Source organism: Micropterus dolomieu, linkage group LG01 (genome assembly GCF_021292245.1).
Source record: "Micropterus dolomieu isolate WLL.071019.BEF.003 ecotype Adirondacks linkage group LG01, ASM2129224v1, whole genome shotgun sequence".
Classification (NCBI taxonomy): Eukaryota; Metazoa; Chordata; class Actinopteri; order Centrarchiformes; family Centrarchidae; genus Micropterus; species Micropterus dolomieu.
This window is the reverse complement of record NC_060150.1, coordinates 37,972,662-37,998,007: the sequence shown is the minus strand read 5'-3', so window position 1 is coordinate 37,998,007 and position 25,346 is coordinate 37,972,662. Positions and strand designations below refer to the sequence as shown.

At 40.2% G+C, this 25,346-nt stretch overlaps 1 protein-coding gene across 3 annotated transcripts in view; it reads left to right on the top strand.

Annotated features, from left to right (window-relative positions):
• The first annotated feature begins 1,093 nt into the window (after window positions 1-1,093).
• dlgap1b (discs, large (Drosophila) homolog-associated protein 1b) overlaps window positions 1,094-25,346 on the top strand; it is an 88,951-nt gene continuing 64,698 nt past the window's right edge. For all 3 annotated transcript variants that reach the window (XM_046057498.1, XM_046064996.1, XM_046072724.1), the window contains exon 1: window positions 1,094-1,171. The gene's annotated coding sequence lies outside the window, so the exon portion shown is untranslated. The remainder of the gene's footprint in view (window positions 1,172-25,346) is intronic.

Below are 25,346 nucleotides of genomic sequence, written 5' to 3'. Positions count from 1 at the left end.
AATTGAGCACTTCTTAGGGAAAAAAATATTACAGTAAAAAAAAAGTATTAATAAAAGGAAGTAAATATCTAGAAAAAGAATTAATTCACAACTGTCGCTCGCGGTCTATATTTTCATGTGACTAAGACACAGGTGGGAACACAAGGGCGCCTGTGTGCTTCATATCAATATGTTGATGAATTATGAAACATAATAATTTACCTTCAGCATAAGGTCACAGCCTTTAGACATTAGCCTCAACCTGGATTACAGGATTTCTCTGTTATAGCCTACTTTGTCTGCAACAACACTAGTAATCATAGCCTACTGGGACAATGAAGATTGTTATTACTACTGAATATTAAATTCAGGTTTCGTAGCTATAGACTATAGGCCTTTACAAAATGTTTGTTCTAACTGGGGCAGCTGTGGCTCAGGCGGTAGGGTAGAGATCACATCAGCGTCCACCAACTGCAAGGTCCCTGGTTTAATCCCCAGTCTGCATGTTGAAGTGTCCTGGGCAAGACACTGAACCCCAAATTTCTCCCGAATATGAATGAATGGGTAGTTAGCAACTGTCATGAATGTGTGAAATGGGTGAAAGAAAATACAAACCATTTACAATTAGGCTTATGTAGAACTAAGAGGTGTGTGGAGTTTGCATGTTCTCCCCGTGTACACATGGATTCTCTCTGGGTGCTCCGGCTTCCTCCCACCATCCAAAGACATGCAGGCTAGGTGAATTGGTGTCTCTAAATTGTCCTTAGGTGTGAATGTAAGTGTGGGTGGTTGTCTGTCTATGTGTGGCCCTGCGATGGACTGGCGACCTGTCCAGGGTGTACCCTGCCTTTCGCCCAATGTCAGCTGGGATAGGCTCCAGCCCTATGGATGGATGGATGGAATGCACTAAGAGGACTGGACCGCTGAAGAATCCAGACAACAGACTCCAGGTCGGATTTTCCCTCTCTCTGTTCATGTGAAGCGCTGTTTCATACGGTCAGTGATGCCTCTGCAGCCCACAGAAGGAGCGAAACAGGAAGATACTACAGTGTGTGGGACCTTACCTCCAAGTGACGTCCTATATGATCAATCCCGACTGGTTATATTATCAAGGCAAAAACGCAATTTCAGCGACATTCAGGGGAATACTCTCGAGGCGATTCTCGGACGGCCAGTGTTCTGTGTTGACAAGGTAAGGAAGAAAATGCGCAAACTGTTTTCTCGTGTCATTCATTCTGCAGTGAGAATTTGTTTGCACTTGTCATCACTTATAACAGACGCATCTCTTTTATCAAAACATGTTTCATCCGCCACTTTTTTTCCTGAATGTGCAGTCCGGGACGTGACAAATTGTATAGGCGACATGATGGACTGCATTGGTTGCACACATTTCCATAACTTTGTTATAAACCAGGACACTTAAAGAAAAAAAAAATTTGGCCACAGTTGTTAGTCTGCATTTCCCCTATATGGCACGTTGACATCCGTCCCGACCACTTGCCCTAAGTGATAATGAGGCACGGTTAAATTCCTCTATCCGTGCGCCTTGACGGTACAACCGCGTCTGCAATTGCGTCTTTGGCATTTTAATATGACGATAATATGCAGAATTCTGCTCTTTATTGCAAGACTAACAAAACAAAACAAGCGGTTTTGATTGTTAAACACTGGAAGCACGAGAAATGCAGCTACTTGTGGGACGAGGATACAATAATGGTCAGCTGAACATGTGTCCTCGTATCACTCTTTGGCTTAGAGGTGTTAATCTGACCACATCTTCTTCCAGGCTGCTCAACTCTACTCTCAACTGATGGGTACTAGGGAACCTTCCCTCTTTTCTATATGTCCTTTATATAGCCATGTCAATCTGCTCTATCGGTTCATTCAGGCTCTTTGGTTCACCCAACCTCCTTGGAAATTGGCTTGGTGTTGCATGTTGTCTGCACATGTGGTCTGACAGCACAGCCCCGGATTGAATGTGTGATTTCAGTCATTAAAGTGCAGCCGCAAGTAGTAGCCCGCAAAATCAGTCGGCTTAAACGAACAACATTACATCTGTAAATTACTCTCTAGACTTACTACAGCTGGGATATGAATGGATCACTTGTCTGATGTAAATGCACAACCAGTTGGTCTACCAGAATAAAGCTGTGTTAATGGCTCCTGGTGTAGATGGGAAATGATATGCTATTACAGTAGACTCTGTAATTATTACTGTGCCTGTGTGTGGAGGAGCACTGAGCCAATTGGGAAAAAAAGGTAATTGTTATTCTGACTCCAGCAGAGTTAGTGCAAGATTCAAGGGAGGTAGGAAGAGACAAAGGCAAAGAGGTCAACTAAATCTAAAAAAAACATTAGTGATCTACCAAAACAAATTAAGCATTTGAATAATACAGGAATGGGAACATGGACGGAAAGCTCACAGAGATCCTCCAGACTTCAGGCATGTGGTACAGAATAAGAGGCATATTGAATGACCCCCCTTCCTTTTCCCCTTTATCTGCTTTTTCTTGGATGCTCCGAGTATAAGGCACTGCAAGGCAGACATTTTTTGCAAGCGCATTCTGTTATCTACAAGAAGCAGCTAACAGTCCCACAATCTGTTGATCTTCCTTCGGTGCCTGTGTCACTTCTTTAAACCGTCAACGTGCACGCTTTTCTTGTTAAACAAGTTCCCCCCATTAGAGACCCTCTGCATCCCACTCGTATGACTGACTACAGTGGCTTCATATGACTGTGGAGATGGAGTGTTTGAGTAATCATTAGCTGCCTTTCCTCTGCCTGTCAGATAATGATGGTCTCTGTGCTGAACTCTCAACCTCGTGCCTGTGCTTCATTAGCCTCCCTTTTGTCTTGATACTGTTATCAGCTGTGGTGGCCTCCTCCATATATAATTTTCATTTTTCTCAGCCACCTTGCAGATGATGAGAATATAAGAATCCACCGACTTAAGGCTCTTTTCTGACTTCGTCTTTCTGTTCCCATGTCAATTATCAGATGGCTTATGCTGCACTTCGTTGTGCTGTTGTTGAAATAAGTAGCAGCAGTTTAGTTAAAACACGATGAGATCTGCTCTGCTAAAAAATACCTGTAAACACTGCCTCAGCTGCTTGCTTTCCACAAGCTGCCTGTGGAATATTAAGGATGCTTTCGAGCGGAGATAAGCGCTGTTGAATATTTTAAAATCTCTGTGCATTTTTCACACTTCTTCCATACCCAGCAAGTCTCACTTTCCCGTGAAATTATGCATATTATGCTGTCCGGATGTAAATGTGTTATCGCACAGTCCTTGTTTGTGTGTATTCTGTTCTGTTTTGAGCTTGTCTTTGAAGCCATGGAGCCCTGAAATTAAAATGAAATTATAAAAGGACCATCAGATTTGAGCAGCCTGAAGGGCAGAAGGAGGCTAAGACTAGTAGTGGCACAAATATTGCTTTCTAGCACCCCAAGGGTTTACAAAAAAAAAAAAAAATAGATGATGACGGCAAAGAAGATTTTGCAATGCACAGTGATGACATAGCTGTTACTCATAACTTGTCCCCCTCAGGTTTTATTAGGGAAGGCCAGAAGTCACAATCGTGTCGTAATGATGGTTGTGGATGACAGCAATGATGAGTCAGCTATAGCAGTATTCTCTGATGTGCTGTAGTTCCAGGCTGTATTCTTTTCTTTGCTGAATTTTAATTACACTGCACTGTTCTACTGAGCACAGCCCTGTCTGGTCCCACTACGTCTTGTTGCTTTTCAGTGGTTGACTTATGAGAACACGACAACTTCTGTTTCTGAGGGATCTCTCTCGCACCAATAAGACTTCCTCATTTAGCCTGAGTGGACCCTTCAAGCCGTCCTGCACTAGTCCTGTAATCTCAGCCTGCTCACTATCTGGCACACTTAGCTGCTGAGATTGGTCGTGGGGGTGCCGTCAGCAGACCAATTTAATTTTTAATTTTTTTTAAAAAAAGCAAGGAGAACAAGCTGTGTGCTACCTGGGGAAACCAGTGGAGAACCTGTTGGTTTTGTGCTGCAAACTGTGAGGTTTAGAGAGAGCTGAACTACTTAATGAAGTGTATTCGCTGAAGACTACAGGCCCTCATGAGGAGAGTGTGTGCCACTGCGTATGAAATAGGCCTCACTGTACCCGGACAGATTGTTACTCGCACTGAATGAACATAGACTCAGCACCGGAAAAAATGCACTAATCCCACTCCTTTGAGATTATCTGCCTTTTGCAGAGTTTAAGGATGAAAATACTCACTCATGCTCCCTTAGAACGTCTGGTTTTCACTCTTATTTTTTATTTGTTTATTTTTTTCACCCTCAAATGTCAGAAATTGCCATAACATAAGCTGTCTGATTTACTTAATTGAAAAATATAATTCATTTGGATGTCAAAACCACATTGTTGTGATACTGTGCTGCAAATGAAACATGAGGCAAAGAACATTACTGATGACGTCACTTTGCTGTAGATACAGTATTCTGCGGTGGGATTTCTGTGTGTGCAGCAGCTTTAAGTCACAGCTATTGACTATCTGATGAAGACTGTTGTTTACCATTACAGCTTCCCTTCATGCCCACTCATGCCTGCAGGATATGCTACAGTCTATCCCCCGGGCTTTCTCTCTGTGTTGATAGTGTTTCTCTACACATAACACATTTAAACACACAGTAGCTTACAGTATCATTAGTATCATTATCTCTCCACGGTTCTGTCAAGCCTTCTGTCTTGTCCATCTTTCATTAGTTACAAGATGCAAACAGCCACAGTTGCCTCAAAAACATGCAATGACGCTGGGTCCTGTTTCACGTGTGATGCCATTCATGCCGAAGCATGCTCTGTTGAAATGCTTTGGTGTGATAGTCTACTTTTTTATTTGCCTTTCACCGGAAACTAGGGCACTCATTTGTAGATATAAAGACATACTGTACACTTGCATTTGCCAGGGGACAATGTCAGTTCTCGTGGGAAAGTGGGGGGAAAAGGGGAAGACAGGTTTGTATACCTTCCGGCTATTGGAGCATGCTCCAAGTGTGAAAGGCCACTGCCATTGTTGGGTAACATAATCCACCAGGGAGGCCTTCGGCCAAACACTGGGGATGACTGCCTGTACACCCTCCCTCTCTCAGTACAGATGCATATCCCTTTCTGTGATCCCAGCTGCTGAATGCTAAGCCATTTTCAAGTGTTAGTGAACGTGCGTGTGGGGTGATGGTGCACGCATCCCACAATTGTTGCCATTCTAAACACGAACTCTCTTCTAGTTGACTGGCTTGTTAAAATAGTTTTACTGATAGCTGCCTATTCTGATATTCTCCACTGATGGCAAGGGACTGAAAATATAGACAAACAAATACATCATCCTCTGGGGAAATAGTCATCCTATAACTCTCTCTCTCTCTGGATGCTTGCAATCCACTATGGTGGGGTGCATGGTCACCTGCAGAACTGATATCAACAATAATTTGAGCCTGTGAGCAGCAGATTTGTAGTTTAATAGTGGAATCAGTGGCTCACAGTGGATTATACGCAGCGAGCTCATGCAATCTAATAACTATAGACCATTTTTCTGATCACAGAGACAGATATAAATATTGTAGTGGATTATGTACTGCACATAGGCTGCATATACACTCATACACATACAAATAGAGTAGACATGCACTTGAGTTAGGATCCACCTACTCCTGGTTTGCTACATACTGTATGTTTTATTTATCATTTATTGCAAATTTGTAATGCCTGGTATAATTCTATGGAAAGCATGATCTAATGCATACGGTAATATGACTATTGGAAAGTGTTGCTTCATGTCATTATGGCAACATTTCTGAATTCAGAACGAAGTGTGCATGCGCATAAGTAGATTAACGCTGATGGTCAGTAGCTCTCTGTGTGTGTGTACATGCAGTGCCAAATCAAATGTACATAAAGATTAACAAGCCTTCAGTTATCATGTGCAAGGCAAATTGGTAGCCAAAAAATGTTTTGTAATATATATGTAGGAGACTGGTCTGATGGAAAACTAAATGCAATAGATTGGTCTCTATTCTTTTTGCAAAGGACTCCACTTGCATTTCTTTTTCTCTTTTTCGCATTCTAGTTTTTGTTTTTGTTTCTTTGGTAACTGATTTGAAAGGAAAGGCTTGGCACCTTGCAACAAGTAGATTTTACATGTTTTCAGGATCACAAGGTAGACTGTACTAAAATAAAATAAATTAAAAAGTAAATAAATAATAAATGAGGGTTGAGAACATAGCCAAAAGTGAGAAATCCTAACAATGGAATGAAATGAAAAAGAAAATCATCCCAGAGATTCTTAGGCATGGATGAAATCTACAGTGAATAGATACTTTATTTAACAGAAAGGACCCCTCCACAGGTTTTTGGTACTTTGATATAAAATGAACTAACATTGAATGTACTAAGCATAGACTCGTAAAATTTTATTTGTGCCAGTACATTTACTCTGTCTTCAGCTTATTCACAAGCTATATTCACAATGCTTTAAAATAACCTTGGAAGATTCACCCACCATAAAAACTGAAAATGCACATTTTTATATATTTGGTATTTGAGATCAGGAGTCAGGGGAATTGCTGAACTAAACCATCCACCCAGGACGATCCAACCTTTGACCCAGAAGGATCTGACTAATATACATTACCATATGCAATGTAGAGAAGTTCCTCCATGTCTATATCTAACCATATCAAGTATTTAAGAAAAGTGACATAACAGTCATGCTGTTAAAGTGACTTTCCATAAAAGGGTCACATTTTAAATTTTTCTCACTTACAATTTCCTATTCCTCCTTGCAGCTAAGTGAAGCCCCTCACTGCTCAAATTGTGAGGCCTCTGCATGGAAGTGGGTTGTAGACATATTTCTTGTTGAAATATCTTTTTTATGAAATCTTTTGGTAGCATATATGAAAGGCACACATCCATTACAAAGCGGTCATGCCTCATAAATGGCAATATGCTAAATGTTTGTACAAACATTTCCAAACAGGGTTTTCGCATATAATTCCAAACATCATTTATAGCCTAATCTAAGATCTGGAAAGCCAGTGGCTGAGTTGATGGTAATTTCTTTGTACCACAGTCTGTTAGCATGTGTACACAGTAAAGCCAGAGACTCTCATTTGCATGCAGACTGAAGCTTTAGGAAAGTCTGGATAGCTTGTCTATTAGACTGACAGTGATAAGAGAGAGGGCTGTTGATGCCTCTTTGGAGAAGATTTTGACAAGATCATACTATTTTGGCAGGAGGCACTAAAGATTATGGTATCCATGGAACAGTATATGGTAATCCTGAGTAGTGTGTCTTCTCTTTACCATATAATATTTTTCCAGGTTTTTTTGACCAAACAGTGCCAGATAGAAGCACTTTATAACATAAATTGCTTATTACTGAACAGGCACTCATGACTTTTATAGTCTGACAATTGTCTAGACAGGATAATAGCTCCTGTTATCATCCCAACATTTTAAAAAGGTCTCATATTCCTGAGGCATCTACATAAATTATGTCTTTGGGAATAATATTTTCGCATCAAATCTTAGGCCCCTTGATGGGATGATCGGTGGAACGGGAATGGCATGAATCAGTGTCATGTCAGCCTATTTAACCTCGACACAGCACAGGTGTTACATCCTCTAATAACAAATGAATGTGACATTTTCACTGTTCCCTGACACTGACGAGGAAATTTGCAATTGCAACCCAGATGCAAGAGATCTCCCTTCTTATTGAATTTTTGGCATTTTGGAATTTATGAAACTGTTTAATAATTTAGAGTAAGAGAGAGTGACATTCACATCATTATAGATAGCAGGTCATTGGTTTGAATTCCTATGTTATTTGGAAAGAGCAGGTGGGGTAAGGGGTTATTGAGTGTTCAACCTGGAGATGTGGCATTTAAAGGAAGAGTGCATGTAGGAGGCAGGGACCATTTAATGAAAGACGCCATTGAGTTGCATTATGGGAAATGCAGGATACAGTTTTTGAACCTTGATCCGTATTAGGAACCAAAAGTGAGGATATTTTTGGTCTCTACTGCTTCAATTTATACCATTCTTTTTAAAATCATAATCTCACAAGTTGCACAACTTTACAGATGTGAAATACTCAATCACTGGAGTAACCCTTTAACATGATCTTTTGGAGATGCCTAGTGATTGTACATGAAATCTAAGGAACTGATTCCTGCAATATTTAGGTTTGATATGAATCAGATAAATTAGGAACAGTAAAGCTGGATTACATGCTGCATCATTCTCATGTGAATCCGTCATTTGTTCAATGCCTTGGCGGAAAGAATACTGATCATACTGTACATAGAGGCATGTGATTTCATCTCAAGGATTATAACTTTAAACAAAATCCCTCTTCATCACTTCCATCAAGGTTTCATCATATGTTTCTCCCGGATTGAGAAGCAGATTGATTGCTTACAGTGTCGGTTTGGTAGGAATTGGCAAAAGTGGAGGAGTGAGAAGGGGCTACTCTTGACATGCCAGCAACCCTCCATGCCACAGCTTTCTACTGTACCCTGTAGCAGCTGGCCTGGCTGCCTCTTAGTGGCTGTGACAGGAGAAGGAGGATGACGATGAATCAGGGGCATGACAAAGATCTCCCCAGCACTGACTCCTCTCTGCCAGGTCTGTCACGCAGCGAAAGAGCGTGTGATCACAGTTACATTCAGCCATTTTAAATTTCAAGTGTGGTTCTACAAAGCTGGCGCACATTACTGATGCACAGGTCCAGCTTTTAAAGTACTTTACAGTTTGCTAAAAATATTGTTTTATTGAAACTAATCAAAATTCCATTAACTCCCTATCTATTGGTGTCTCTTAAGTGAATTCAGTACTTTAAAACAGCCACCACCTTCTGCATAGAATACACAGTTGTGGACATTAGCATGTCATGTGCCTTTCAGAGTCTCCATGGGAGGTCCTTTTGTGAGCACAGCTCCTGTTTATTTAAAGCAAGGAGATTTATTTAAGAGCTCCTTACACAAGATAAGCTGTAAAAGGTACAGCTCTAAATGGAATAGAAGAGCGTATTTGTAAATGTCCGCAAGTGCGTGGCTGAGAGATTAATTGAGGCGATAGGCAAGAGAGGGTAATTTCAACAATGGGCATTTTAAAGGCTAGATATTTTGTGATGACAGCCTTTAATTGATCTCATCACTTTTGAATAGAGTGTAATATGGGTTTTTAATTGAGCTCATCTAAATGCTGACAGCACTCTGTCAGTTCAGAGAAAGTAATGGTTACAAGGATGGCTTGTGTGGCCTGAATGTCAGAGCAGGAATTCTGATGAATCAATGGCTGAATATTGAACTTTGACAACAAGAAATGGTCTGAGGCAGAACTGACTGACTATGGGGTTTGACACAGTTGTTTTGGATCCAAAATGGCATCAGCGCAGGCTTAAATCCCCTTTGTGTTCATGACATTAATTCAGAGAGAGCTCCTCGCGTGTACTGCCAATCAGAGTCAGAATGAGGATTATTGCCAGGTACATTTTCACATATGAGGAATTTGCCTTGGTATATCCATCCATCTATCGTCAACTGCTTATCCTGTGTACAGGGTCGCGGGGGTGGCTGGAGCCAATCCCAGCTGGCAAAAGGCGGGGTACACCCTCGCCAGTCCATCGCAGGGCCACACATAGACAAACAACCACACCTAAGGACAATTTTGGAGACATGTCTTTGGATGGTGGGAGGAAGCCGGAGAACCCGGAGAGAACATGCAAACTCCACACAGAAAGGCCGGGGGCAACTGGGGTTTGAACCCACGACCTTCTCGTGTGTGTGTGTGTGTGTGTGTGTGTGTGTGTGTGTGTGTGTGTGTGTGTGTGTGTGTGTGTGTGTGTGTGTGTGTGTGTGTGTGTGTGTGTGTATATACACAGAATAATTAACAAGGAATTATCCACCCTTCCCAGTAGAAGAAACCCTACAGGGAACTGTTCCTGCAGTGAAACGCTGAACTACTCATCGTCCTTCTGTGCCTGCATACAGAGCTTGCAGCTCAGCCATTATTCTTTTAAGTGGATGTTTCCTATGTGTATACAGTACATGCGTACAACATGCAGAATCTTGATATGGTTACCCGTAGAATTTGTTTGAATTAGCAAAGCTATCCAATTTCCCAGGATAGCAATAATGGTCTGTTTTCAATTTGTAACATTAACAGTGTTGGGACAATATTTATTCCCACCTGGAATTGACTGCAACACCTTTGATCTGACACTTAAATAATTGATAAAGAAAAGAGGTTTGATGGGGGTCCAGATGTAATTATAACATGAGTTTTATATAGGCCCATGTAGTGTGGTATGTCCATGTGAGGAAAGGCAGGGTCCTAAAACTCTGCCTGATTTCATTTCACGCTCTGCAGAGCACAGCCTCTGAGACGGTGACATTTACATGGCCCTCTATACCACCGCCAGTTGCTGTAGGCCCAAGGCACTGGCTAAATCAGGCACAAGAGCCAATGAATGAGGAGACAATGCGAGCGCTAGGACAAGGAGGAGATGGCTAATGTGCTGTGCAGAAGAAGCACACAGAGCACATGAGTTCATGTTAAAAGGACTGTATTACATCACTGTCATCTTTGGTATAAATACCTTCCTTTCGATGGAACATGTGAAATATTTAAATATATGCAGTGAGAATTTACCGTTTGTCCCTGTATCATTGCTAAGATGTTAGATGATGTGTAGCTCCTGTAAATGAACATGGCTGCAGCACAAATGCAAAGCCCTGAACTCCCACAGACATATTGAAACAGTTAATGTAGGCAAAACCCATTATATAAACAAATAGTACTCTATGGGCCGCAGTAGTGCCAGTAAGGCCAGCTTTTCCAGGGATTATCTGCTCCAAAAACCAACTGGTCATCTCCTAACCAAAAGGTCATCAGGCTAGTTTGAATGCTACTAACCCCTCCTGCCTAGCTTCAACAAACTCACTCTATCCTCACTAATCTGATTGGGTCTCCACGTCTAGTAGCTTACCACTTCACCAGTAGTTCAGTCCTTGCTGAGTTCCATATTAGCACTTTTCTTTTTGATGGCGCTCCCCCTGAGAGGTTCCCCAGTAGGTTGAAATAAACATCCAGAGCAGATGCATATGCTTTCTGGGTGCATTCAAAGGAAACCCTTTGGCAACAGGCAAATGTTTCTTCCTCTGAAGCCATTACAGACTGCTTTCACATGTATTCCAGTAAGCTCCTGAAAATGTATAAAGACAATGCACATTTGCCGTATATAATAACTGCACACAGCAACTTGGGCATCATCTCCTCACGCTGTATCATCTGAGAGTATTCTGCTGCAGAGCCAGTTTTAGCGCAAATTCCCTGCACATTTCAGTCTTCAGATCCTGGCTTTTATTTTTGTTTCCAGGCAAGTCACTTTGCTGTGATATTTTTTCCCCAGGTGGTGTGAAACTATAGAGCTGTGTGTGTAAACACATAAGTCAGTGTATACTGGGAGACTGGAGCCTGTTCAACGCAGAAAGCTGTGGAGTTGTAAATGACAGCCTTCCATTGTCCGCGGAAATGTTTTATTTAAGTTACAACATATTTCACTAAAATGTTGATCCATAACTGTCCCTGCAATATAATCAGATGTAGCAGATGGGCATAATGACGACAGTAGCTCGAGAGCAGGTGGGGGTCAGCATTGCTACCACGCAGTCTCAAGCGGTCTCTTCGTCACAGTGCAGTGAATCAATACGACTCAAGCTGATGAGTCCACATTGCTAGTCCATTACAAAGTGGTAAATCTAGCCATGGCGCTTACTAACCACCATAATGAGGTGGTAACAAAGTTACGGAATCATTACTGAGCATGTGTCCCGGCAGGACAGCGAGGGAAAGCGAGCTTAGGGAGGTTATAGCATGACAGATGGTGACTGTATGTGTGTGTCAGTGTGTGAATGAGTGAATGCTTGGTGCTGGTGCTCAGGGTTGTTTTTGCACAGAAAGAAAGACCAAATATGGTATTCAGCGGTAGCAGGGCTTTGAAATTATTAGCAGTTTTGGTTTCATTGCAGTTTTAATTCATGGGGAGGGTTGGTTTTGTCAGCAACATGATTTCAATATTGTTTATAGTTTGGAGTATTCATTAGTAGCCACTTCGCCATCTTGTTACAATACTGTCAGTGTTTTTGTAACATAAAAGTGATAGTTATATTTAGTTCAGTGCATCAAATATCCTTTCATTTTTTTCCACAATCTGTGATAGTTTGTATCATCTACCTTCATTCAGTTTAGCGTGGTTGCAAGGCTTCCTAATCAGTCACATTGTATGAGTAATAATTAATCTGAAACAATAATTCAAATAGAACTAAACCAAATGTCATGTTTGCATTAATTCCAGGATTATCTCTTGGCTTATTAGAGACAGTCATTTGTCAAATTAAGTCGCATACAGATTATTGAAGCCGGCTAACAAACTGTTATCAGCACAGTTTTTTATGATTTCACACGAGACCTGGAACACAAGTCTGTAAAATGTCAATGAAGTGGTGTAAAATAAACACAGCTCGTTGTGTGGTGTTTTTAAGTTCAGCCATAAATCACCATGTTGCGTGCTGGCTGCAGGGAGAGAAAAAAGGGGAGAGTGGAGGCAGAGGAGGGAGGGGCTGTTACTGTGGTACAAAGCCAAAACACGAGTGATGCCAAGGTGGCAGGCATGGAAGAGGTGGGAGGGAGAGAGAAGATGAGAGGGAAAAACCTTCTTCTCAATCTAATAACCTGCGTGGATCGACCATGACGGACACAGCCCTATTACAGCCAATCATCTAGATTACCCCTCATTTAATTCCCCCCCCCACAGTTAGCATAGTCAGACGTATTAGGGCTTATTTTTCTAGTTACACAAGAGGCCATTTTCTTTTCTTTTTTTTGTACACTATGAAAAGCAACTTTGATACACACTTTAAAATGGCTCAAACTACATAACAGTCCACAGTCACGGTAATTTTGGTGTGCATGCAGAGTAGGTCATGGTTAGTCAGACACCCACAGGAAGAAGAGAAATATGGCCACATGCATTTTTTACTTTTGTTTTCAATCTGTCAAAAGATGATTGGGGGAGATCTAAATTAGATGCAGACAGAGACAAATTGAATATGATTTAGAATTATGCTGCTCTTTAAGAAAAAAATGAACATTGAGTTTATTTTAAATAACTGTTAACCTCAAAATTTATGTGAAACCTGCACTTTTGCTCGAGTGACTTTTTTGTTTTTTAATCCCTGACTTCCCACCTGCAGAGGGGCCCAGGAGTAGAATGAATCAGCAGACCCCTCCATCGATGTCGCCTTCATTCCGGCTCATCTCCTCTCTTGACCTCCGCACCCACTCTTTTGTGACAGAGAAATTTAGTGTCTCGATTTATTAGTAATTTAATTAGCAGGGAAGAAAAAGGTCACAAGCATTGAGATATTTGCACATGTGTGATAGAGAGAGTTCTTTGCTAATTGAGCACAAAATGGACAGACAGCTGGAGGTCAGGCATCAGTCTGGCCCTGTGGGCTGACTGATGGGGCTGCCGTGGAATTGGCTGGCTTCTCATCCTGTTATTGGTCGCCACTTTTTCAGGTCACCACTTACGCCTGTGTTCTCACTGAGCCTTTTCAGGGACACGCCATTTTTAGTATAGATAATCTAGATATACATAATAAAAGTGGTTTTGGATGGAATTCAGGACAGCAGATTTGCAGGGAGATCAAAATATGTTTTTGGCTGAAAGTGTGTGTTTGTGTGTGTGTGTGTGTGTGTGTGTGTGTGTGTGTGTGTGTGAATGATGAATGAATGTCCCTAAGAGTAAGTTAGTGCAGCTTGGAGGATGACTTCAGCACCACGGACAGCGCCTCATTGCTTCATGCATATCACTAGGCTCTTTTATCTGTATCGCTACACTCCATCTGTTCCCACTCACACACGCACACACACATTCAAAAGTGAACAAACGCTTATAGATTAATGAATGTGTCAGTGTGGCATAGATCTGAGGAGCAAGTTTCCGTGATAAGCTCAGCAAACACAAGTTCGCAGCCTGGAAAAGGAACTGGGCTTAATTTAGCATTACCTGTTATTTTATTTTCTCATTTCCATAACTGACGCCTAAGAAATTTACAGAAAGACTTGTGGAGCAAACACCTGGCACAAGCCCTATATATAAAAGAGTTTTCATTCTTGTTATTCCATTGTTTGTACATAAATAGATGGGCAGACTAGAGAATGATTTAGTTTAATAATGTCTCTAGTAGTATACAGATATTGTCTGAATCATCAGTTTGAAATGATCATTCCACAACCTCTATGGTTTCATGACCCTCAATATGAAAGGATGTTTGTCTTATTTACACCTGTAACTTGGTTGGCAGATTTTGTGCACTCCATTTGGTTCAAAAGGATGCCTGGTTGGGCGAGTGTGATGTTCACCATCAGCTCCTATATAGGTACTGCCCAACATCACACATAGCTAAGATGTAAATGATCAAACCACTCACCCACCTGACAACGCTGAGAGGATGTGGGGACTTCAAGTTGTTTCATCCCCGCTGTCAATGAATATTCATTTCCATCTCACTTACTTCCCTGACTGCATCCAGACAGGCATTTCATTGAACTTTATAGTGTGCATAAGATGGTGATTCTGGCCTGGATTATACTTTAAAAAGTTCTGGTCTCTTTCTCAGAAATCCTTGTCTTGTTTTCGTATTTGCCACATCAAAAAAGAGGAACCAGTGGAAAATGCTAACAGGCACCTATTTTACTCACTTATTTGAGATCAGAAAGCAAATCAATTAACGAGAAGAGGATGCTGAGGGTTTTCTTTCTCCCCAAATGCTTTCCACACTGCCTGGCAGACAGGCAGTGAAAGCCTGCGTGTCGAAAGCATAAAATACTGGCATCTGTGAGGACACCCAAATCTCCTTGGCAGTTCTGGTGGAGAGGGGGGGGGGGGGGGGGGGGGGGGGGGTGCACAGGCAGGAAAATGGCTTAGTCAGGGTCATCACTAGCCAATAGCTTTGGATAGCTGTGACAAGCCAGGGCATTTTCTCAGGCTCCAAAAAGCTAAGTGAGAGAAGATCTTATTCATGACACGTAGCCAATAAACACTTTTCTCACGGTCTTTATCGGCCATAATTATCATACATTTTATGGACTGCTTCAGATTGTTGTGTTTATATGACAACTACAGAAACTTTCAGAGGTAGTCCAACTAAAATTTAAAAAAATTCTGCTACAGCTTACAGATGTGTTTTGTATATAGTATCTCCCATGTTCTCTTTTGACAAAAATTCTGTACCTTATTTAGTCTTTTTTTGTTGTCTGGGCATATACAGATAAGAATGTCTTGTTTATTTGTCTAGGTAGATGGAGAAATGCGTTGAAACCATCATCGTTCTTTTGTCTTCCACAGCAGGACAGCGGAATTCAACATGACACAAAAAGAGCCACAGACTTTGTAACGCAACCCGTATTAGCTTTCCAGCTACTGTCTCTTTCATCCATACGCGGTGCTTGTATAGAAATACTGTGTTTGTTTACAGAATGAGCTACCAAACAAACATCAGTGTCTAAAATTAAATTGAAAAAAACACTGCTAATGTAATTTTGCAGGCTCAGAGCTAATTAGCTGGTTAGCTGGTGCATATTTTAGTTTAGATTTTAAATTCAATTATACACTGACAACAGCCTGCCCTCTCAGAGGCTTGAAGGCAAAGGTTTCTGATGTATCTCCAAAGATCTTCATTTCCATAACATATATTTACAATACATTTGTCAAATCACATTGACATCATTTTGCTGTTTATGTTTATGATTTCAGTTGAACTTTCAGACCTTTTTCTCCTTTGGCAGTTTTTAAAAATAATGTAGTTGCAAAATAGAATTGCTCTTGATTCATCGCGCTGTATCCCACTGAGGCACTGTTGTCTGAAATGTATTCCATGTGTATATGGCTGCAACCCACTAAAAAGTAACAATAAATCCTGACTGAATGTTGTTTTCTATTGTATGTGAAATAGCCACTGCAGGGGGGAAGTACCTCAGTATGGCTGAAGTCAAAGCGAGTCACTGTACCTCTGTTTGCTGCTGCACAGTGGGATGATTCTTTGCAAGTCAAAGTGTCTGTATGCCCTCTTCTAGATGAATCTTGTCTCTGGAGATGCATATAAGCATATATGGCTGTTTAAAATTCAGTGGCCCGCAGAACAGATGTACATCCTGTGTTGACAGACACGCGAGCCGCTTTGCATTAGTTTAGTGTGATGAAACCCAGCCGGACCCTCACCGTTCAACCGTGCTGAAGCTTTGTTTTGTTCAAGAGTCCTTTTCTTTTATTATGTTGCTTTTATTATACTAAAACTTTTTTGAGAGCTTTGAAATGTGATAGCATACATGAATGCACACATGGTACATAGAGCAATATATACTGTGCTGACAAAATACAACCATGCATGCACATGCACAAAAGCACACACACTTGATGATGTCATTTGTATAATCTGATGAAATCTGGGCCAGCGTTGACGAGGAGGCAGCCAGCGGGATGAGCAGTCACTGTCATAGTGATTTGGTGTGTAGGAGGGGAGGTAAAGGGAAAGGAGGAGTGTGTGTGTGTGTGTGTGTGTGTGTGTGTATTGGGGAGGGGTGTCACCTAGCAGAAACAATTCTCTTGCTCATTTGCTTTATATGAAGGTTGCGACAAACAAAATGTACTGAAGCGTGAGTCATTATACCTTGTTATTTATGCAGTCACTTAAATTAAAACAAAGTGGTTGTGCTCTGTGTGCACGATTAAGCCATTAGTCATTTATGTTAGGCTGATCTGAACAGATAAAGTGAGTGAAAATCTGTCTAAAAACTGGACAACGAAAGATTATTCTTATTTCCGATGATATTTTGAAGCACTGTTGATGTGCAGTTGAGTTTGGTAAACGCGACAATTAACTTGTCACAGCCAGCTGTGACAAATGGTGGATTTCCTTCAGGCCTAAACTCAGTCATTCCGTTATTTTGACTATAACCACCCTTTGAACGTTGGCATTGCTTTTGGAATCTTTCGTGTTTCCAAATGCCAGACAATTTTAAGGCATCATCACTGCACAGTTTGCTGAAAAACAATTTGCATTTGGTCGCAAGCCACACAATAAATTCTTGGAGCAAATCCTGTAAAAAATTACACCAGGCATTTAGACATCTAATTAAGCTTTTTCTCATTGCCAGACATTAATAATGATAGCTTTATACTATAAGCTATCATATTTATACTCACAAAATACAAAAATTTAATAAAGTAGTTGAGCAATAATGAGCACTGATGTCTTAAAATGATGAATTAACGATTAAGGCAACATAATCATTGTATTCCATATCTAACATTTTTTAACATTCCTGTGAAAACTATGCGTGGAACAACAAAGCTAGAACAACCTGGTGCTTAACACACTCAAAACTGCGGAGATGACCTCGGACTTCAGGAGGAGCCCCCCACTCTGCCCCCCCATCACCATACTCAGCAGCCCTGTGTCTGCTGTGGAATCCTTCAGGTTTCTGGGTTCCACTATATCCCAGGACCTGAAGTGGGAGCCCAACACTGACACTATCATCAAGAAGGCCCAGCAGAGGATGTACTTCCTGCATCAGCTCAGGAAGCTCAACCTGCCTAAGAAGCTGCTGATCCAGTTCTACACAGCCATCATCCAGTCTGTCCTCTGCACCTCCATCACTGTCTGGTTTGGATCTGCCACCAAAAAGGACAGGGACAGACTACAACGGACAGTCAGGACTGCAGAAAAAATAATCTGTGTCAACCTGCCCTCCATTCAGGACTTTTCCAGAGTCAGGAAACGGGCAGGAAACATCACTGCAGATCCATCTCACCCCGGACACAACCTGTTTCAGCTCCTCCCCTCTGGTAGGTGCTACAGAGCACTGCACGCCAAAACCAACAGACTCAGGAACAGTTTCTTCCCACAAGCCATCACTCTGATGAACAGCTAATTTCTGACTCACAGTGTCAGGAACAATTCCTGTGCAATAACCCAGTAACTCTGTCTCTAATCAGCACCTGTTTACTGGTTTCCACTTATTATTTATTTATTCACCATTCTCTATTTCAGTGCTGCTCATACTATGTTCATACTATGTCATATTGTATATACTGTATACCAATACACCTACCTCAGGTCATAAGGTCATAGGTCTTATTTATTTTTTCCAGCATCCTTTGCACTATGCTCCATCACAATGTGTACATGTGTACATGTATGCATGTATGTGTATGTGTACCTGTATATCATATCCACCTTCAACATGTACATAATGAGAATAATCGTTTACTCTTGCATCCTTTGCACTCTGATCACTGCACTATTTGTCAATATGTCTATATTGTTTTGTTCATAGTGTGTATATTAGTGTTGTCTACTCTGTAGTTTGTGTCTGATTTTATTTTATTATGTTATTATTTTATTATTGTATAAGTAAGCACATTGTGAGCAATGTACAATCCTGAGTCAAATTCCTCGTATGTGTACACATACCTGGCAATAAAATTGATTCTGATTCTGATTCTGAAATATGATAGCTCACAATCAACGTGTGTCTATTGATTTATACACAGGCCCAATACAAACTTGATCACACCGTAGTAATGCGTCAACATCCACTGATTGCCCCAAAGCAAACGTCAATAAAAATGATTAAATGACTGCTGTGTATGAGTATAGGACAGACGGTAGATGTGTTACAGTTTGGGCTGCAGAAAGCTTTGTTGTCTACATCTAGTTACTGCTCAGGGTAACATTAATACGGTTCTGTGGTGTCTTCAAGCTCTGAGGTGACTGGTCATTTAAGATAACTTTAAGTGGTGACGTTTCAAAGATTAAGGTAGATCAGACTTTGATTTTGCTTGATTGCCTCAAATACTGTAACTGCTGATCTCTGTGTTCGGCAGCCAGTTTCTTTATTTTCTGTGTCCTTCATGGCTCAGTGAGCAAAACAGTTTGGTCGAGTATTTGTCTACTTTCTTATCTGTATTTGAAAGTATGACTTGCTGAAGGTCGTGTTTCCTTTAGCATTTTTGTACATTTAGTCAGCATTGATATGCAAGTTTCATTGAGTTTGCATGACTCTGTGTCCCTGTACATTTCATAAATGCGTATTAAGCCAGTGCTAAAAGTAATCTAGTACACATATGCTTCCATGGCTGTGCGTTTGTGTGTATTTATGGCGCTGGATGCAAATGAGTAAGCGTACAGGAAGGTTTTGTGTCTGATTTAGATCAAAGGATTACGCGTGGCACTCTAGATTGTGGAGTGACTCCTGCCTGTCAGTGTGGTGCTGATGGCCTCCCGGCACCAGATTCTCGTCAAGTGATGACACTTTCTTTAGGTCCTGGACGATGCACTGCACTTGCTGCAGACTATAACCTACACTCAACTCATCCTGACTCTCTGAACTCTCTCTCAGATTCTCTGGCACAGCTTGGAGTGTGCAGAGAGGATAGTACAGGGAGGAGTCATCAAAATGTAAGTGCAGTCAAACACATCAAACATTAGTGGGCTTTTGTGTATTGGGTTGCAACTAACAATTGTTTTTATAATTTTATTATGATTATTTTCTCCATGAAACATGATTTCCTAGAGCCAAGGGTGTTGTCATCACATGTTTTTTTCCAACTAAATCCAAACCCCCAACATATTTAATGTACTATTAGTCAAGACAAAGGAAAGCTACACATTTTCACATTTGAGAATCTTAAACAAGTGAAAGTTTGGATGTTTAAAATGAACAATTAATCAATTATCGAAATAGTTGCAGATTATTATTTTTGTTGTTTGATTTATAGATAAATCCATTAATTGTTGCAGCTCTACATACAGTACAATGCAAATGCAACACCCCCAGTTTTGAATTCCTTGTCATCGTGTTCTCCATGTATCTTCTTATCCACCCTAAAGGCAAAATGCCAAAAACAAACTTTTAAATATCATTAATGGTATCTAAGACAGTAGGTTTGATAAAAGGTTTGACACAAGTTACAAATTTAGATGTTATTTACAGGTTACAGTTTAATTAGGTCAAACTTTGCAAAAACTACCCCATCATCCCTCAAAATGTTTTAAAAATCAGAGCAGTGGTGAGACACAAAATCAGATACAACACCTGACGATGATTGAACCATTGTGCATACGCATTAAGTTTATGTGTGCATGCACCAGGTTGAGTGCTATTCCCTCTAAGCCTTATTTTGTTCAGCATGTGTAATCCCCTTAAATTCCCCACTGATAGCCTGAGTACCTTCAATTCAGATTTGCTGAGGTAGAGATCAAGGTGTGCTCCTCTCACCAGTATGTAGGACAACATAGAGGGGACATATGGCTGATGAAAATAAAACCAGTTCCATGAAAGATGCTGCCATGGATTTGGTGATTCACTGTACAGAAATTATAATATGATATATATATATATATATAATTATATTATATCACATATATTATAATATTATAATATATGTGATAATGTTTATCATCCTTTCTTCTAGTAACATGCTGTACACATTTGTTTTCACTAAAGCACTGGTGCTCATGATTCTAACTATATAGGCATCTGGTTTGCTTTTGTGCAAGCACTCACATATAATACCTAATTCTATTTAATATAATACACTTGATTTATTGTCTCATAGAGATATAATCTTCATATCACAGAAATATGTGAATGTCAAATAGGCTTCATAAACAGGAATCAATCTCTTTAAGCCTGAGCACCATTCCCTCTGAGTCATGCTTTTTTTTCAATTGGCCATCTTCTTATGTAAGTTTGATCCCACGCTGCATTAAACGTATAACCCACAGACTCTTGTGAACAATTACACACTAGGTAACAAGTTAATGGGAGATAGCATAGTGTGTACACACTGATTTAATGACTTTATATGCTCCTTATGGGATTGCCTCAGAGAGCTAGCCAGTGTCAGCCAGATGGAGGGGTGAGTGTTTAGTCTGCCGGTCTGTGTTTTAGTCTCTGCGTGCAAATGAATGTTTATATAGTTTTATGGTTTTTGATGTGTGGCTGACATCTTTTATTTATCTGGGTAAACTGTGAGATGTAACACATGTTCAGGAGCCGTCAACTTAGCTTATATGAATTTCAAAAGTGGGGGTGGGAAGGGGGCTAGGGTGTGCCTAATGAGGCAAGAGTGGCACATTAGAATTACACAAGCACATCTCATGTCTTCTGAAGTCTCTGTTAAATTATCACAACCCTGCAGGATGTGAATTAAATGTAGAATTTGGTGGATTGGGTGCGTAGGCACAATAAAAACAAACACTGCAAACTGACATACAGTGGGGAAAAAACAGGGTAAAAGTAACCTTTTACAGTAGATTAGTTGTTTTTTTTTCTTTGTTTTTTTATATATGCTGTATGCATTGTGAAAGATGTTTAAAAGAGACAGCTGAATGTGTTTGTGAGGACTTCAATATTTACCAAGTACACTATAAAGATAATAGACCTTACTGGGCAATTTGGTTATTTGCTTTCTTGCTGAGAATTAGATGAGATAATTGATACCACTCTCATGTCTGTACGTTAACTTTGGAACTAGAGCCAGGAGGCAAATAGAGAAGCTTAGCTTAGCATAACAACTGATGCAGAAAAACCTTAAACTTGTTGCTTTTCAGTTTTTGTACAGATTAAACAAACATGATACAGTTGAGGGGTGAGCTTGAGGTGCTGGTATAGGCATATTTTTGAACTTTAGAGAGAGGCAGACCAGATGTTTCCCCATGCCTTCAGTCTGGTATGCTAAGCTAATCCCCTTCCAGTTCTAGATCCGACTGTTTTAACTATTCCTGTAATGAAAGTAACCCCCAAACAATAATATTTTCATAAACATAATGTTAATGTCCTTTGTCATCCTGAATAAGGTAACACAAAAACTATATAATTTATATTCACTCTGGTTGTGTATTCAAACCGGTGGGGCACAGTATGCAGTGGAATTGCAGTTGGGATGGCGAGTGTCCAGTGGTGCAGTGGAGCGGAATAATATTAAGGTTCAAGTGAGTTGAATGAAATGCAAGGAGTGAGTTATAGGAGTACCATGGAGCATGAACATTGTGCCTGAGGCCAAATGAGCTACTGTACAAGGACGTGTGCTGAGTAGTGCAAAATGAATCAAATAATGTTGCATAATAATGACAGTGAGCGTATAATGTTTTATTAATCTACTTACTTGACAGAGGTGCACTGTGCACTATTAAACCCATTTTTCTCCCAGGCAGGATTGTTGATCATGTTCAGATATCCTACTATCAAATCATTGTTCTCCCCATTTGTGTTTGTCTATGAGACTATCACCGGCAACACACCTCCCCACCTCAGCTCACTCACTATTCACACCACTTCGCCTCCCTAATGTCTTCCTAAGTCACATCATTACTACATCTTGATTAATTTCATCTTATCAAACACGCATCACTTTGCTCTGTAAGAGCCGGAGATGCTGCACAACATTTATGTATTTCACTCTACTGAATGATGAACCTGATTATTATTGTCTTTATGAGAAGATTAAAGCAGTGTATAAACATTATGGACTTTGCAGTTAATGGAAAACAATAATAAATCTACTGGAGCAAGAAGGTCTGCGAGTGTAGAAGACACATCTTACAAATGGTCAGAAAGAATTACACTTTTAAAGATTTTTTTACTTTATTTTTATGAGTTTACTTAAGTTTGTCTTAGGTTTAGGCAGATTGTGATAATTTGGGCTTCTTTTTGTACCATTTGGAGACTTTTAACTCACAAAAAGTTAGGCTATAGTCCAATTAATCGGCCCGCTCCTCTCCTCTAATTAGCATTATTGAGATTGAGTCCATTAGGCTCAGCTCGACACGCCATGACTGATAACTGATGAGTGTCAAAACCAAATGTCATTTCAGTGCATTACAACACCCACAGTACTTTCTGTCAGTCACATCTGGCAACACTGGTCAAGCTTGTACTTAACACTTACTTTTGGTGTTGTACATGCCGGTTTACTGGCATGGCTTACTGGAATACTTGCTGGAACTGAGCGTTAACAAAATTAGTTTCATCTGTGCTTTTCCTGCTGTCAAAAGGTCTATTGTAACCTAACTCAATTAATGCAGTGTTGCTCAATTTTAACCATGATAGCAGATTAATTAACATTATCCAAAATGGTAATTAAAAACAACTGAAACATATTGTTATTGTAAATCATGGGAATTTTCTTATGTTTACCTGATAGGGTCAGATGCAACAAACATATAGAATTGTGCAACAATTTTCAATGCAATGCATCACAGCATTTATAGCTACTGCTAATTTCCAGTACCCGTCATTAGAAGGACTTTTCAAATGGAAAAATAAAGAACAAACATCAAACAAATTCACATTAAAACCTTCAAGCATATACATGTCTACCAATACCCCCATCCCTCCTACCTCCTCCTCCATCCACCACAATCACCACCGCAACCAGTTCAGTTTAATTTTGAATTGTTGATGATTTTAATTTATAAAGGTCATAAATGAGACAGGTTATCAATAGTCTGTCTTTGCAAGTTTAATACAGTAAATGTACTACATTAATAATTATAAATTGTCAATTTGTTTGTTTTAGTTGGTTGTTTGGACCTTTTGCTGTGTTTTGATTGTTCAAAAAAGACTGAATGTATGTAATGTATGTCTTGGCTACCCAGGCAGTGCGTAAAGAGATAGCTGAAGTTTTTTTATAATGCGGATGTATTTATGATAACAGCATAAACACTGAACGCTTGCGGCAGTTTTACAGAACTGTTATTTTGTTCTCATAGCGGAGGGTTCAAGTATGTTTGTGTTGTAAAGGTTAATTCTGCGTGATGTGGGAAAGACAGAATGGATCCATGAGAAACAATTAAAGTGCAGCACCCGGGCTTTATTAGACTTAATTCAGCAAGCCAGTCTCAGAGGAATGTGATTACATGCTACAGAGTCCTTGAGCCAAACAAATAGAAGGTATAGCGTAATAGCATTAGTTCAGATTGTTCTCCACCTGCCTGTCTCATGACACTCAAAAATCAAGCAGCGCTTACTTGCATGTTGTATTCCCTGGGTTTGAAAAACCCTCTTATTTGTGCTTTTTCAATTTTGTTCCAAGATTAGAGGCAGTCTGGCTCTCTAAAAATCTGGACTTCATCTCTCCTGTGAATTTCACACAATCCTCATTTTGTCTCTAACATGTTCTCTTTTTTCCCTCCTTTTACCTAATCTGTTTGTTCCTTTGTTGGCCCTCTGAGCTATACGATGCATCTGTCTCTCAGCTGTAACTCCTCCAAGTGGCGGTCTAGATGCTCATTCGGTCCCACTCTACTTGCTGTGGGTGACATGAGGGTTGTTCTCTCTCCCTCTTCCCCTCTTCCCCTCTTAACTCCATTTGAGGGTTTAACAGTGTGTGTTGTGATGGGTTGTCCTTGCAGCCCTGCACTGTAGATAGGGCTCAGCACACTTACTGGCTCAGTAATGGAATATCAGCTTTCCACAGATTGGTAGATTGGTAGGCTGTATGAGTTCTGTCTCTTTGGTCATCTGTCCGCCACATGTGCTTTATTCTATACATACACATTTCTGTTAATTTATTCAAAACCACCGAAACCTTGAGTTGCATAACCTTAAATAAAATTCCAGTCAAGATATCAGTGAATGCTCCATTATGCTTCCCAAGAGGACGTTGCAGTTACACAAGCAGTTTTATAAATTCAAAGGATTTAGTGTTTTCCAAATAACCACTCTGTCTCAATTTAAGTTTAGAGTTTAAAGGCAAAAATACAGCATAGAACACTTTGACACAGTTACATAAACAGCTTCTGGAAATGAGGCATATTTTGTTGTTTGATGGTGTGTTGCTGTAATTCCCACAATTCCTTTATCACTTTGCTCTTTGTGGTCTGGCAAATCAAATCTATATCTGACTGATGAATGTACCACCCACCGGGCTATCACTGGTCTTTGTCTTTTAAACAGGAAAAACATGGAAATGTATCCACCAAAATCATTGTGTCTCACACAGTAGTACATACAAATGTAGAATCAAATACCTAGTTTAAATAGTTGTTCAACATTAGAGAGATGGAGAGTCACATTATTATCTAGTGTTAATTTGTTGATTGTTTATGTTCTTTCCCAGCCTGTTGTGGCACTCAACCCAAAGCCCACTGGTTCCTACTAAAGACGTAAATGTTTAAAATCAAGTCCAGTAATGTATACTTAATTTATACTTAATTTTTAGCTAATGTTACTCTTAACAGCAGTGAATAGCATT